At 36.0% G+C, this 16,490-nt stretch overlaps 1 long non-coding RNA gene across 1 annotated transcript in view; it reads right to left on the bottom strand.

The window, feature by feature from the left end:
• Positions 1-12,178, bottom strand: part of LOC140622641 (uncharacterized) — a 47,923-nt gene extending 35,745 nt beyond the window's left edge. The window contains exon 1 of the long non-coding RNA XR_012022337.1: positions 12,092-12,178. This is a non-coding gene — a long non-coding RNA (uncharacterized lncRNA). The remainder of the gene's footprint in view (positions 1-12,091) is intronic.
• Between the last annotated feature and the right edge of the window lie 4,312 nt (positions 12,179-16,490).

The following is a 16,490-nucleotide window of genomic DNA, read 5'->3' as shown; positions in this document are numbered from 1 at the left end:
GTACATGGATTGTATTTGAATCCAAAGAACTCAAAGAAATTTTAGTTTGTGATTATAGACAGAGAAAATGAGATCTAAGATGATTCTGCTACTATTTTGCCACCATTAATGTTCAGAGTCCTAGGAAAAGAAGAATTAAAAAAAAAAACAAGCAGCGAGGTGTGGGAAAAACTGGAATATTGAGTCCTGAAAACCAAGTAAAAACATTATTTCAAGGAGAAAGGAGTGATTAAACATTTCAATGATTTTGATGGAATAAATAGATTGAAGCCTAAAAGTTGACCATTGATATATATGGCAAGATGGAGTCATTATGAGTATGATAAGAGTTATTTCAGTGGAGTAGTGTCAAAGAAAGGCTAAATGGAGTATGAATTGAGTGAAGATAATAGGTTTATATGACCCACTTGGGGACTTTTTAAAATAAATTGGAACAGAAAAATGAAGCCTTGATTGGACAAGGTTCTGACCTAAAGCAACTTAATTTTATTTTTATTTTTGTATATGTGTATACATATAACCATTTGTTGGGTATCTCCTGTGGCCTAGATGTGGCTTAATTTACCTTCCTATGTATGTAGAATTAGAATCAACAAGAAAGTGTATAGAACTTACCAAGGTCTTACAGCTGGTAAAACCAGAATTAGGACATAAATGTGGCATCCAAAGTGACACAGTATTTTCTAAAATTAATTAATTAATTTAGAGAGAAAGAGGACACACAGGGGAAGGAAGAGGGAAAGGGAGAGAGAGGATCTATTTCAAGCAGACTATGTGCTGAGTGTGGAGCCCAACTCGGTGTTCTTCCCATGACCCTGAAATCATGACCTGAGCCCAAATCAAGAGTTGGACACTACTGACTGAGCCATCCAGGTGCCTCAAGTTACACTCAATTTAGAAATGAATTAAAATCTTTGTTCATTCTGAAGATGGCAAATATGGGAGAATTAATGCCTCTGTAAAGTTACAGTTTTTCAAATATTTGTGATATTCTTGGTGCTTTTTTTTTCATTTCATTTTTTTACCATAGTAAATGTATTCTTTAATTTCCATTACCTATTTCATCCATACTCCCACCCACCTCCCCTCTGCTAACCAGCAGTTGGTTCTCTGTAGTTGAGTCTTTTTTTTTTATTTGTCTCTCTCTCTTTTTTCCCCTTTACTTATTTGTTTTGTTTTGCAAATTCCACGAGTGAAATCATATGGTGTTTGTCTTTTTGTGACTTATTTTAGTTATCATTATACTCTTTACTTGTATCCATGTTGTTACAAAGAGCAAGATACTCTTTTTATGGCTGAATAATATTTCAGTGTGTGTGTGTGTGTGTGTGTGTGTGTGTGTGTGTGTGTGTATCACACGTTCTTTACCATTCATCTCAGTGGATGCTTGGGCTGATTCCATAATTTGGCTATTGTAGATGCTGCTGCTATATACACTGGGGTGTGTTTTCTTTTCTTCTTTTTTTTTTAAAGAGTTTATTTATTCATGAGAGACACAGGAAGAGAAAGGCAGAAACATAGACAGAGGGAGAAGCAGGCTCCCTGTGGGAAAGCCTTATGTGAGACTTGATCCCAGGGTCCTTAGCTGAAGGCAGACGCTTAACCATTGAGTCACTCAGGTATCCCTGGGGTGTATTTTCATGTGGACCTCCTTGAGTTGGATTTTTTGGGGAGAATTTCTGTGCCTCCTGGATCTAGATGTCTGTTTCCTTCCCCAGATTTGGTAAGTTTTCAGCTATTATTTCTTCAAATATTTTTTTTTTTGCCCTCTTATCTTTCTATTTTTCTTCTGAGATCCCTACAAGGCAGATGTTATTCTACTTGATGGAGGTCACTGATTTTCTTTTTATTTTATTTTTTTTTTCACTGATTTTCTTAAGACTATTCTTAATTTGCCTAATTTCCTTTCCTGTCCTTTACTCAGCTTGGTTATTTTCCATTTCTCTATCTTCCAGATCATTAATTTGTCCCTCTGCTTCATCTACCTGCTATTTATTCCATCAAATGTACTTTTAATTTCATTTATCATGTCCTTGATTTCTGATTGTTTTTTTTAAATCTCTGTATTAATAGTCTCACTGATGATCTACACTCTTTTTTCGAGTCCAGTGAGTATCTTAGGATCATTACTTCAAATTTTCTTTTTTTATTGTTTTTTTTTATTTTTATTTATTTATGATAGTCAGAGAGAGAGAGAGAGAGGCAGAGACATAGGCAGAGGGAGAAGCAGGCTCCATGCACCGGGAGCCCGACGTGGGATTCGATCCCGGGTCTCCAGGATCGCACCCTGGGCCAAAGGCAGGCGCTAAACTGCTGCACCACCCAGGGATCCCAAATTTTCTTTCTTTCTTTCTTTTTTTAAATATTTATTTGAGGGAGAGAGAGAGAGAGAGAGAGAGAGAGAGAGAAAGCATGAGCAGTGGGGAGGGGCAAAGGGAGAGGGAGAAGCAGACTCCTGCTGAGCAAGGAGCTCCATGTGGGGCTCGATCCTGACCCTAAGATCATGACCAGGGCTGAAGGCAGACACTTAACTGACTGAGCCACCCAGGTGCCCCTACTTTAAATTTTCTATCAGGCATATAATTTATATCTGTTTTGCTTTGGTCTCTTGAATGGTTTGATCCTCTTCTTTCATTTGGGAGCTATTTCTCTCTCATTTTGTCTGAAATTCTGTGTTGTTTCTCTGTGTTAGAAGAGTTAGCTACTTCTCTTGCTCTTAATGAATAATAGCCTTATGAAGAAGTGGTCTTGTTGTACCTTGAAGTGCATTGTCCCCTATTCCCCAGGGCCTGGCACTTCAGGGAGTGTCACTTATGTATGTTGCATGTGCCTTGCTGTTGAGTCTTTCAGTGTGGCTGTCTGTAGAGGCTCTATTTGCCTATTTTGGGCAGTGTTTGGTCCCCAACAGGATTGGGGCATATTTTAACAAGGTGTTCAGTGGTGTGCTATGAAATGAGAGCTGCCCACTTTGGGCAGGCCTGGAGATGTGGTGTTGGCAGAATTTGTGCTGGTATTTCAGGTAAGGGGTCTGCAGCACTGGGACTAAGGCCAAAATGGCTAGGAAGGGTGGACCTGCTGAAGGGGTCTTGACACAAGCATGGTAGGTAGCCAGTATGGATGCTGGATGTGCTGGTTCTTATAGGTGACTATTGTTTATGGTGGGGCATGGGGGAGGGAAATGGGACCTGCCAGCTCCTTCATTCCTGGAGAGGTTGCCCAATGCTCCTTGTCTGAGACTTGTTCTGAGATGAGCAAATCACTCTCCCTCCAGTCTGCTTCAGGGACTTGTCAACCTGCTGATAGTCAGCTATATCTGCACCGAGTTGTTTGTCATGTTATCTCTTTAAGGGCAAAGACTCTGCTTCCTAATGCTCCTGTGTCTCTCCCAGAGTCAAGACTGCCAGTTTTTAAAATTTCAGGCTTTAAGTGCTGTTGGTTGTAAGAACTCAGGAAATTTGGCCCTTCTCACTTTCAAAGGCATATATTACAGGCATTTATCTGTACAGTTTGTGGGCTTCCTGGTGTGAATGTCTGTTTTCTGCCCTTCTCCCCATCATGCATGGCCAATGTCCATTTTGCTCCCTTACCACCTTTTCACCCTCCCTACCTTCTTCAATGTGGCCTCTTCCCAATCTTCAGTTGTGGAGTTTCTTCTGCCAGACTTCTTGTTTTCTGGGCTATTTATGCTGATATGAATGTTATCTAGTTGTATCAGTGGGGCGAGGTGAGCTTAGGATCCTATACTATTTTGCCATCTTCCTTAAAAATTACTGATTTTTTGATAAAGATATTTTGTATGCTTTATTTTGAGGTTTTTAAATTTTTTTCTTTAAATTCAATTTATTTAAAATATAGTGTATATTATTAGTTTCAGGGATAGAATTTAGTGATTCATCAGTTACATGTAACACCTAGTGCTCATTATGTCAAGTGCCCTCCTTAATTTCCATCACCCAATTACCCCATCCTCAGCCTCCTCCCCTCCAGCAGCCCTCAGTTTATTTCCTATAGTTAAGAGTCTCTTATGGTTTGTCTCCTTATCTGGTTTTATCTTATTTTATTTTACCTTCTCTTTCCTTATGTTCATGTTTTCTTTCTTAAATTCCACATGTGAGTGAAATCATCTAGTATTTACATTCTCTGACTGATTTATTATGCTTAGCATAATACCCTCCAGTTCCATCTATGTCACTGCAAAAATGGCAAGATTTCTTTCTTTTGATGGCTGAGTAATAATCTACTATATATATATATATATATCTCACATATTCTTTATCCATTTAGCTGTTGATAGACATCTGGGCTCTTTCTGTATTTTTGCTTTTGTGGACATTCCTGCTATAAATATTGGGGTGCATGTGCCCCTTTGAGGCACTATTTTTGTATCCTTTGAATAAATATCTAGTAGTGCAATTGCAAAGTTTTGGATAGTTCTATTTTAACTTTTTGAGGAGCCATCACACTATTTTCCAGAGTGGTATTTTCTATACCACTTTACATTCCCACCAGGAGTGTAAGGTTCCCCTTTATCTACATTCTCACCAACATCTGTTGTTTCCTCAAGTATTAATTTTGACCATTCTGATAGGTGTCTAAGGTGCTATCTTATTGTGATTTTGATTTTATTTCCCTGATGATGAGCAATGATGAGCATTTTTTTTCATGTGTTTGTTAGCCATTTGTTTGTCTTTCTTGGAGAAATGTCTGTTCATGTCTTCCACCCATATCTTGACTAGATTTTTTGTTTTTTTCAGTGCTGATTTTGATAAGTTCTCGATAGGTTTTGAATACTAGACCTTTATCTGATATGTCATATTCGCAAATATCTTCTCCCATTTGGTAGGTTACCTTTAGTTTTGTTGATCGTTTCCTTTGCTGTGAAAAAAAAAAAAAAAAAAAAAAAGAAAAGAAAAAGCCTTTTATCCTGATGAAGTCCCAACAATTTATTTTTGGTTTTGTTTCCCTTGCCTTTGGGGACAAGTCTAGCAAGAAGTTGCTGTGGTTGAGGTCGAAGAGGTCCTGCCTGTATTCTCTTCTAGGATTTTGATGGGTTCTTGTTCCACATTTAGGTCTTTCAGCCATTTTGAGTTTATTTTTATGTATGGGAAGAAGATTATGTATTATGTATAAGAAAGTGGTCAAGTTTCATTCTTCTGTATGTGGTGTCCCATTTTCCCGACATCATTTGTTGAAAAGACTGTCTTTTTTCCATTGGAAATTCTTTCTACTTTGTCAAAGATTATTTAATCAAATACTTAAGGGTCCACTTCTGAATTCTCTATTCTATTCCATTGATCTGTGTGTCTGTTTTTGTTTCAGCACCATGTTGTCTTGATGATTACAACTTTGTAATACAGCTTAGAGTCCAGAATTTTGATGTGTACAGGTTTGGTTTTCTTTTTCAACAGTACTTTTCCAGCTCTGTGAAAAAAGCTGGTGGTATTTTGCTGGAGATTACAAAGAATATATAGATTGCTTTGGATAGTATAGACATTTTAACAATATTTGTTCTTCCAACCCTTGAACATGGAATGTTTTTCCATTTCTTGTGTCTTCAATTTCTTTCAAAAATGTTCTATAGTTTTCTGAGTACAGAAAACTTTTATCTCTTTGTTTAGGTTTATTACCAGGTATCTTATGGTTTTTGGTGCAGTTAGAAACAGGATTGATTCTCTGATTTTTCTTTCTTCTGCTTCATTGTTAATGTGTAGAAATGCGAAAGACTTCTTCATATTAATTTTATATCCTGTGATTTTGTTGAATTCCTCAATGAGTTCTAGCAATTTTGGAGTGAAGTCTTTTGAGTTTTCTAAGTGGTTATCATGTTGTCTGTGAAGAGTGGATGTTTCACTTCATTGCTCATTTGGATGCCTTTTATTTCTTTTTGTTGTCTGTGAAGGCTATGACTTCCAGTACTATTTTGAACAACAGTGGTGACAGTGGACATCCCAGTCACATTCCTGACCTTAGGGGAAAGGTCTCAGTTTTTCCCTGTTGAGGATGATATTTACTTCTGGTTTTTCTTATATGGCTTTTATGATACTGAGTTATGTTCCCTCTGTATATTGTGGAGGGTTTTTATTAAGAAAGGATGCTGCTTTTGTCAAATGCTTTTTCTCTATCTATTGATAGGATCATATGTTTCTTTACTCTTATTAATGTGCTATATCATGCTGATTGACTTGTGGATGTTGGACTACCCCTGCAGCCCAGGAATAAATCTCACTTGGTCATGGCGAATAATCCTTTTAGTGTACTGTTGGATCCAATTAGCTAGTACCTTGTTGAGAATTTTTGCATTCATGTTTGTCAGGGATATTGGTCTGTAATTCTCCTCTTTAGTGGGGTCTTTGTCTGATTTTGAGATCAAGGTAATGCTGGTCTCATAGAATGAATTTGGAAGCTTTCCTTCCATTTCTATTTTTTGGAACAGTTTTAGAAGAATAGGTATTAATTCTTTTTTTAAATGTTTGGTAGAATTCCCCTGGGAAGCCATCCAGCCCTGGAGTCTTGTTTTTTGGTAGATTTTTTTATTACTAATTCAATTTCTTTGTTGGTTATGAGTCTGTTCAAGTTTTTTATTTCTTCCTGTTTCAGTTTTGGTAGTTTATATGTTTCTAGGAATTTATCCAAACTTCCAGATTGCCTAATTTGTTGGCATATAATTGATCATAATATGTTCTTATAATTGTTTTCATTTTTTTTGTGTTGGTTGTGATCTCTCCTCTTTCATTCATGATTTTATTAGTTTGGGTCCTTCCTTTGATCCTTTTAGCAAGTCTGGTTTGAGGTTTATCAATCTTATTAATTCTTTCAAAGAAACAGCTCCTAGTTTGGTCAATCTTTTCTTCTGGTCTTCTGAATTCTATGTCATTGTTTTCTGTTCTAATCTTTATTATTTCTCTTCTCTTGCTGGATTTAGGCATTATTTGCTTCTCCTTTTCTAACTTCTTTAGATTTAAGGTTAGGTTGTGTATTTGAGACATTTTTTGCTTCTTGAGGAGGATCTGTATTGCTATATACTTTGCTCTTAATTGCCTTTGCTGCATCCCAAAGTTTTTGAACTGTTGTGTTTTCATTTTCATTTGTTTCCATATATCTTTAAAAATTTTTATTAATTTCCTGGTTGACCCATTCATTCTTTAATAGGATATTCTTTAACCATTTATTTGTGATCCTTCCAAATTTTGTCTTGTATTTGACTTCAAGTTTAAAAACATTGTGGTCAGGGGACCCCTGGGTGGCGCAGCGATTTAGCGCCTGCCTTTGGCCCAGGGCGCGATCCTGGAGACTCAGGATCGAATCCCACGTTGGGCTCCCAGTGCATGGAGCCTGCTTCTCCCTCTGCCTGTGTCTCTGCCTCTCTCTCTCTCTCTCTCTCTCTGTGTGTGACTATCATAAATAAGTAAATTAAAAAAAAAAAAAAAACATTGTGGTCAGAAACTATGCATGGCATAATATTAATCTTTTTGTACTGGTTGAAATGTGATTTGTGACCCAGTATGTGATCTAATCTGAAGAATGTTCCATGTGCAGTTGAAAAAAATGTGAATTCTGCTAGTTTAGGATGGAATATCCTGAATATATTTGTTAAGTCCATCTGGTTCAGTGTGTCATTCAAAGTCCTTGTTTCCTTGTTGATCTTCTGCTTAGAAGACCTATTTATTGCTGTGAGTGTGGTGTTAAAGTCCCCTATTATTATTTTATTATTATCTATGAGTATCTTTAAGCTTGTTATCCACTGATTTACATATGGCTTCTCCCAAGTTAAGGGCATAAATATTTACAATTGTTAGATCATCTTATTCAATAGACCCTTTAATTGTTATATCATATCCTTCGTCATTTCTTATTACAATCTTTGATTTAAAATGCGGTTTTTCTGATATACGGATGGGTATTCCAGGTTTCTTTTTGTGTCCATTAGCATGATAAATGGTTCTTCATCCTCTCACTTTCAATCTTTGTGTCTAATACATGTCTCTTTTACGAAGCATATTAATGGGTCTTTTTTTTTGTGTTCTGATATTTTATGTCTTTTGGTTGGAACATTTAGTCCATTTTCATTGAGAGTAATTCTTGAAAAATATTAATATTGTGCCATTGTATTACTTGTAAAATATTTCCTGTTGATTGTCTCTGTTCCTTTTTGGTCTTTTTAATTTGTTTGTTTGTTTATTTAAAGATTTTATTTATTTATTCATAAGAGACACAGAGAGAGAAAGAGAGAGGGAGAGAGGCAGAGGGAGAAGCAGGCTCCATGCAGCAAGCCCAATGTGGGACTCGATCCTGGGTCCCCAGGATCAGGCCCTGGGCTGAAGGCAGCACTAAACTGCTGAGCCACTCAGGCTGCCCTGGTCTTTTTTATTTTGATCTCTCTTTCTACCCAAAGGATCCCCTTTAATAGTTCTTGCAGTGCTTATTTAGGGTTCACAAATTTGTTTAGTTTTTGTCTTGGAAACTCTTTATCTCTCCTTCTGTTTTTAATGATAGCCTTGCTGGATAAAGTATTCTTGGTTGCATGTTTTTGTCATTTCTTACCCTGAATATATCATGCCAGTCCTCTCTGGGCTGCTAGGACTCTGTGGTTAAGTTGGTTGCCAGCCTTATGTGTCTACCCTTGCAGGTTAAGGACCTCTTGTCCTGGGATACTTTCAAGATTTTCTCTTTATCTTTGTAATTTTCAAGTTTCACTATAATATGTTGAGGTGCTGACCTATTTTTGTTGATTTTGAGGGGAGTTCTCTCTGCCTCATGGATTTGAATATCTATTTCCTTCTCAATATTTGGGAAGTTCTCAGCTATAATTTGTTTGAATAAACATCCTGCTCTTCATCTTCTGATACTCTTATAATATGGATATTATTTAATTCTATGGAATCACTGGTTTTCCTAAGGCTACCTTTAGAATCTAATAGTTTTCTTTCCTTCTGTTCATCTCCCTTATTTTCCATAATTTTATCTTCTGTACCACTGATTCACTCTCTGCTTTATTCATCCTTGTTTTTATTGATTCCACTTGGACTGTATTGAATAATAGCATTTTAAATTTTGGCTTGACTAGATTTTAGTTCTTCAAACACAACAATAAGTTATTGTTTAGTGCCTTCTATGCTTTTTTCAAGCTCAGCTTGTATCTTGATAATCATTCTGTTAAATTCTAGTTCAGACATCTTACTTATATTTGTATAATTAAATCCCTGGCTCTGAATATTAAGTCCTGTTCTTCTTTTGGGGTGAATTTCTCTGCCCTGTCATTTTTTTTTCCAGGAAAGAATAGAAGAAAGAAAATGAAAAAAAAACAAAAGCAACAAGAACAACAAAACAAACAAATCTAGATCCTGAGTGTGTTTTGGTCTGCTTGTTTGATCCCAAATTAGAACATTGGGTTCTAATTGTGTTATATATATATATATACACACACACACACATACACACACACAATAAATACAGTGAAAGGAAACAAAGAATAAAAGATACATAATGTATATGTAAAAGAAAAAATAAAGAATAAAGAAGTAAAAAAATAAGAAAATAACTGAAAAAATACTAATAAAAGACTAAAGAATAAAAATAGAAAGAATGCTATATACCACTTTCCCCAAAAACTGAAGATTTACAGCCCTCCATAATCAATAAACTTAGTGAGTGTGAGTGAGTTGTTTGTGCAGGTCTTCTGGGGGAGGAGCCTGTTGTGCTGGTTCTCAGGTCTACTTGCCCTAGTGGAAATGTGCTTCCAGGGCCCAGGGAGCTTGGGCTTGGTGTAAATGGCTCTTGGCTCCACTAGATGGTACTGTTTTGCTCCCTGAAGACTTCAGCACTGATGGGTGGGATGAATAATATGGTGTGGTAGCCTCCTCTCTCTAGCTCCAGAGCTGAAAATTTGTGCCCCCTTCATAGAGGAGCAATCACTCCTCTCCGTGGTTGCCATTAGAGCTCTATGTTCATCTATCCCGTGTCCAAGTGTTTTTATCGCAGCCACACAACTGAGTTTTCAAAACTACAAGTTTTAGGGACTTCTGCAGCTCAGACCCACACTGTTCTGTTCCTAGGGGGTGGGGGGCAGGGGAGTGCTGAGGGGTGCCTCACCTGGCTTCTGCTTTTTGTTGCACCCACTGAGAAATGTTATAACACGATGGTGCAGCAATTTTCAGTTTATGGCAACACAGAGCAGAAAGCCTGCACCTGGACTCACTGTTCTCTGCCAGCTTCTGCACTCCTATGCTTGGGAGCTCTGCTGTACTTAGGCACCAGCCGTTCTTCCTGGGACCCTGGGGATCCTTAGCCCATACTGTCACATCTGGGATTCTGCCCTACTTCACTGCTTGAGCACCTTTAAACTGCGCACATACCCCCTGTAGCAGACTTCTAAAAGTCACAGTTTGGCACCCATTGCTTCTAATACTTTGCATTAGCCTCCATAAGCCAGCCCCCTACCCTCTGCCGTATCTGCAGCTGTATCACATGAGATTCAAGTCTCTGCACCTCCTACCTTCCAAATGTTGGCCACTTTTCTACTTGTAGACTTGCAACATTTGTTTCCTCAGACCTCCAATTGATTTCTCAGCTATTCAGAATGATTTGATAACTATCTAGTTATATTCAAGGGATGAGACAGATGCAGGGTTTCTTTACTCCTCTGCCATCTTAACTCTGCCTGCTGTTTTTATTTTGATTTAAAAAAAATCTATTATGTCCTTAAACTGTGTTGATCCAGAAAATCGAGGGGCAATTGAAGGAGCAATGAACTTAAGTAATCAATAGAAACGGAAAGAATTGTATACAGTACATAAAGAGAGAGGTTGGCATTCAATAAAGTCAGGAGTGGGTTATCTATTAAAGCAGGGAGAAAGGGTATACAGCTACAAATTTAGGTAGAGAACTAGATTTGTCAGTGGGAAGCTGAGGTTATTTAGTTGTGGTTGATTCCATATTTTATATGGTAAAAGAAATGAAGTTAATGTAGAACAGTTAGGGAAAGAATATTGCATATTTGAGAAAAGAGAAAGCATCATGAAGGATCTCAGGGAATACATCATTAGAAAGGGACACTTTCATGGAAAGAAGACAATCATTGTTTTGAAATATGGGGTGGGATCCTTCCCAATGACCTGGGAGAAAAAAAGGTAGGGAACTTGGGTAACCAAAAGTTGGACTGGAGAAATGAAAATGGTAGAAATGAGGAAAATGGAATATTGAAATTATCCTGTAAACTATGTTAATTACTTCACCCACCTTGACTTTAAAAACTGCAAATAGATATGCTAGAGTAAAAAGTTAGTGGTCGGGCACATTTTGGGGAATGTGTACTATCTGATGTTTAACAACACTCTGATATTCTCTTAAGTATTTGAATATATTAAAGATATGGCATTTTATTTGTAGTTCATTGGTTTCCAAACATTTATTAGCTGTTCTCACTTTCTGCTTCTGTTTTATGGGAAAATGCATACTTAGCTCAGACAGTCTTTAACATAGGTACCACAGTGTGTGTCTATGGAAAACTGGAGAGACAACTGCAACTAAGAATAAATCCACTATTCATAGAGATTGAGAGTAATCAAGAGTTATGTCAGAGAGTGTTTAAAATCAATGGATTAGTCAAGTTGGGAAAAATTAAAAATGGTAAATTCAGCCACCTTATCCCCCAAAAAGGGAGAGAGTCAAGGTTTATAAAAAGTCAAAAGACCCATGAAGAGTGGGAGAATTATTAGCATTAATAATTGGATATGTAATTAATATTGGAGTAATAATGTGAAGATAGGGTTGGAAGTTCCCTGTGGTATCCTCTAATTGAGAAGAAACATGGAAAGGAGAGAAGAATCTGCAGAAGAGAGGATGGCTCCAATATTAGGAGAAGAGGTTAATAGAAGGTTAAACCATTGTTAAAGTAGATGTCACAAGATGGTGGCTTTGAACTGAACATCATGGCTTTGATGGACTTGTTTGTCATGAATAGTGTTTAAAATAAATCAATTTAATTTCTAACATCCAAGAACTTTCAGATTCCTTTGTAGGAGTACCACACTTGAATTTCTCCATCTAGCAAATAAGTAAGTAGCTAGAGTTAAGTAGATGCTATTATACTTACGAATATTGTGCACTGTCTTTCTCCAGTTTTCCATGATCCCCAACCAACTAATTTTTCTCATGTTTAGGGTCTGTCTGGCTCCCATCCCTGGTTTATATAAACACACAAAAATAGGGAAGTGTTGTTAATTGCTAGGAGGGGAAGAGACACTCTGTTTTAGATAAATGGTTCTGAACTAATGATATGTCTGACAGTTACTAGTATGGCTATGCTAATAATAGTTTTATGCCTCAATAATAGTGTAATTTCCTACTAACTCCTTCTCCCAATCTTGGAACCATCCTCTGTTCTGCAAATTTTCCACCTCTCACTATGTTTACTCCCAATTAGCGCACATCGAAGGGAACGTCCAAGCCTATCTCTATATAATTACCCCAACAGAAATTACCTATGAAAAGAGGTAAGCAGTCACTGTTTCATATATTTCCTGTAAAACCCAATATATACATATAAATATGAAAGAAACTGTAATTATGGCCTTGAGTCATAGTGTGGATATGAAAGTAATAGTCAACCACATTGCCTGCATGTCATAAAACAGAGAGTAGGGGAGAAGTGTAAAGAAATGGGAAAGAAAGATACATAAATAATACTCAGATTCACATGACATAAAAATGGCAGCTGTACAATAAGATATGGATTCATAATGATATATCAAGAAGAGCTGTTTGCATTAAAGATGAGCATCTGCTCAGAGTACAGCTTTATTACTGGAATGCTGTTATTCTCATTGGTCTAGTAAATTCAATAATTTCTACCCATTCTATATCAGCCTTCTAAAAGTTTCATGGAATGGATCCAACAGTGGTTGTGCAAATGCAAAATGTTTTCTGTTTCAGCATTACCCCAATAAACAAATAATAGAAAATGATGTAGGTGTTAATTTGAAATAATTTTAGGAAGTCTCCAAAGGTCAGTGTCTCTTACCATTGTACCTAATTTGAAGTAGCAGTGCATTGGGTTATAACTGGAGGCTTTTTTTTTTTTTTTTGAAACTTATTCACTGGAGAAATTTTTTAAACATGATGCAGAAAGATTTCCATAAAAACAGCTCCTTGATATTGTTGTTGGCTCCACTGGACCAAGGATGCTGAACTCTTCTAATATCTCTTATTATGTGACTCTGTCAGGCCATTTAATCTCTGGATGCCTCACTATCCTTGTCTATAAATCAGTGATAACATTTTCTTCAGCTAGCAAATAGAATTGCTAAAAAATTCAAGATTATAATGATGTACATAAAAATTCTTTAAATAACCTAAATTACACTCTAAATGGGTTTGATAATTTGTACTTGAATTTTGATATTGCGAAAAAACTATTAATGGTTGAGTAAAATAATGAGAAATACATTCCAAGTATTTTTTTAAAGATAAAATTATATACAGTAATATGTATAGATCTTAAATGTGTAGTTAAGTGAATGTTGACAAATATACACCCTTCATTAACACCCAATCAAGATACAGAGCATTGCTGCCCTTTAGAAATTCCCTAAGATCCAGGAAATCTACTCCTAGCTATACATCTGAGGGAACTTAAAGCATTTGTCCACAAAAATAGCTGTGTAAGAATTTTACATGAGCATTATTCATAATAGTTGAGAACTATAAACAATAAAATGCCCAATAACAGGAAAATGTACACACAAATCATGGCACATTCATGCACTAAGTACCATTTAGTAATAAAGAGGAACTCAACATTAATACATACAGTAACAGGAATGAAGTTATTAAACATTGACAGAATCCAATTATAAAGAAACAATTCCAAATGATTGTCTTGAGATTCTAAAAATCAAATGTTGATGATTCTCAACCCTCTACAGCAAAGAGATTAATACATAGAAATAAATGTTCTGAATCTCAGAAAGAAAGGGAGGAGGCATCTGAGTATACCTAATTCTGCTTATTTTCTTCTCAAAACAAGTATCTTCTTCCCTGTTTTAATGTGTTGAATTTTATGACTTAGGTATATTTTTCTGATGAGAACTATTAACATGTTTGAAATTATAGGAGATAGGAAAAATTGTGTTAAATATTAAATGTATCTTGAAAGGAAAACAAATAATTCCTAGACAAAATGAATAATTCAACTCAGATTCTTCTATTTGAAGTGTAAACAATATGTAATAAAAAATCTATTATTGAGAGGCTGCCACATGAATTTTGAATACAAATAATTTTACAAGAGTTCTCACTATGTAATATTCACCATAAATATACCAACAATGGTCTCTTGGGAAAGTCTTCTGAATATATATATATATATATATATATAAATACATATTCTTTTCGTTGTGACATGGTAAACATTTTATCAGAATTTAGTTGGCCTGGTGTCTAGGATTTCTTGGTAATTTTTATGGACTGTGATGTGACAGTATATATGGACAAAATTAACACTGTGTACTATTTAGTTGTTAGATTAATGACTACTTTGTAACTTCTATGCTCCATTTTATGCTGAAAATTCATGAAGAGTCTCTGACAAAGATGCTAAAACTGATAGGACATTACTAAAAATGTTATGAGGGAAGTAAAAAATAATTATGCTGCCTTTACATTAAAAAAGTTATAATTGAATTTGTGCAACTTTTTGAATGGTTTAAGAAGTTCAGGATATTGCATACCTAATATGCAAATATGTTGCTCCTTGGTCCTAATTTGTGACCAAGTGACTGAGCTCTGTCTTGCTTAGTGGAGACCACAGAATCTTCATATTTGAAAGTATGCAAATGAAGATCACATATTTGAAGTTATGCAAAGGATCATGTAAGAATTATCGTCTTGGAGAACCTTATGTACATTGTGCAGCTGCTTCTGAGGCCAACCTGCTTTTCACTGTGTTCTTCATCCTTTTTTAATTCTAATTTTTATTATATTTTGTTTTTCTTGTTAGACTTCACAAAGTGAAAGTAAGTGCTGATGGTAGTAGCTGACATCACCATTCTTATTTTTCTCTGTGGAGACTTAAAAATAGGAAAATTGCTGTACAGATATAAAAGGATTGTTTTGGTATATCACTTGAACACTATTAGATGGTTTTTATAAAAAGGACACACATCTTTAATTATCTGTAACTATGCAGAATTGGTTCTCTTATGAACTATTTATACATAGACACATCCTAAAGAATTCTTATATGGAATCTGTTCTCACAGTACCTTCAGTTATTTTAGACATGTTTATCTGGCTCCCCCTGTCACTCCCTGCCCAGATTTGGGCTTGCCTTTTTTTTTAAGATTTTATTTATTTATTCATGAGAGACACAGAGAGAGAGGCAGAGACACAGGTAGAGGGAGTAGCAGCCTCCCTGTAGGGAGTCTGATGTGGGACTCCATCCCAGGACTCTGGGATCACAACCTGAGCCAAAGGCAGATGCTCAGCCACTGAGTCACCCAGGTACCCCCAGGGCTGAGTTTTCTAAGGTAAGTTTCCACTGATTGTAAACCTATACTTTCAAATAAACCAAAGTAGCATGTTTATTTCCAGTTTGTCTTCATTACCTTTCTGTAAAGGTCTGGTATTTTGAGGTCAATAACACATGAAGAAAATATCTTCAGGAACCTCTTCCATTTTTTTCAGATCTTTCTCACTTACATATTGGTGATCACATAATTGTTTATTATCTCGTAGATTATTTTAATCTTGCTCTTGATACCTGTGTGTCAATTTCTCTCATTCAGAAATCTTTGTGACATCATCCCATGGTGCATTATCATCACATTAAATACCTATAACAGCATTGGTCTTCCAGAGATATTCACTTATGAATTAAACATTTGCAGGCACAGTGTTTTGAATATTGTATTTACTCATCTTCCATGTTTTTATAGGTTTTGCATGACTGTCTTAAAAGTTTTGTGTAATAGTTGAATTTGTATATAATATTTATTTTATTCTTTGTAATGAAGTCCTTCCAACATTTTGCATTAACACAACGTAGTACACTTAGGCAATTATTATGTTAGTACGCTAGGAGTAAACATACTGTTTGCTTCCAACAAACAGTCTGGGGGCTTCAGCCATCCAAAGACTAAGATGTTGAGGATCAATATCTTGGTATTATTTTGCATGCTGGCAACATAGCATTGAAAAATATAGGCAAAGTTCCTCTCTTTGTTTTGTTTACATTATAAGAATGGATAATTTACTATGAACAAATACATAATATGACTATAGAACATAAATAAGGAAAAGAGATAAAGAGTGATGGGCCAATAAATAAGTGCCATTTTAAGTAGAAGCATCATCTGAAAAGATTATTTGTGGTTTTTGGAAAAACCAAGAAGTAAACTGAGTGAGAGAATGGGCTTTAGGGAAATGTGAGAGAACATTCCAGTCAGAGGGAACAGTTAAGTATAAAAGTTAGAGTGTTAAATGAGATGCTTGAG

This window comes from Canis lupus, chromosome 32 (assembly GCF_048164855.1).
Source record: "Canis lupus baileyi chromosome 32, mCanLup2.hap1, whole genome shotgun sequence".
NCBI lineage: Eukaryota > Metazoa > Chordata > Mammalia > Carnivora > Canidae > Canis > Canis lupus.
Note: the sequence above shows the minus strand (reverse complement) of the source record. Positions and strands in the feature narration are given on the sequence as shown.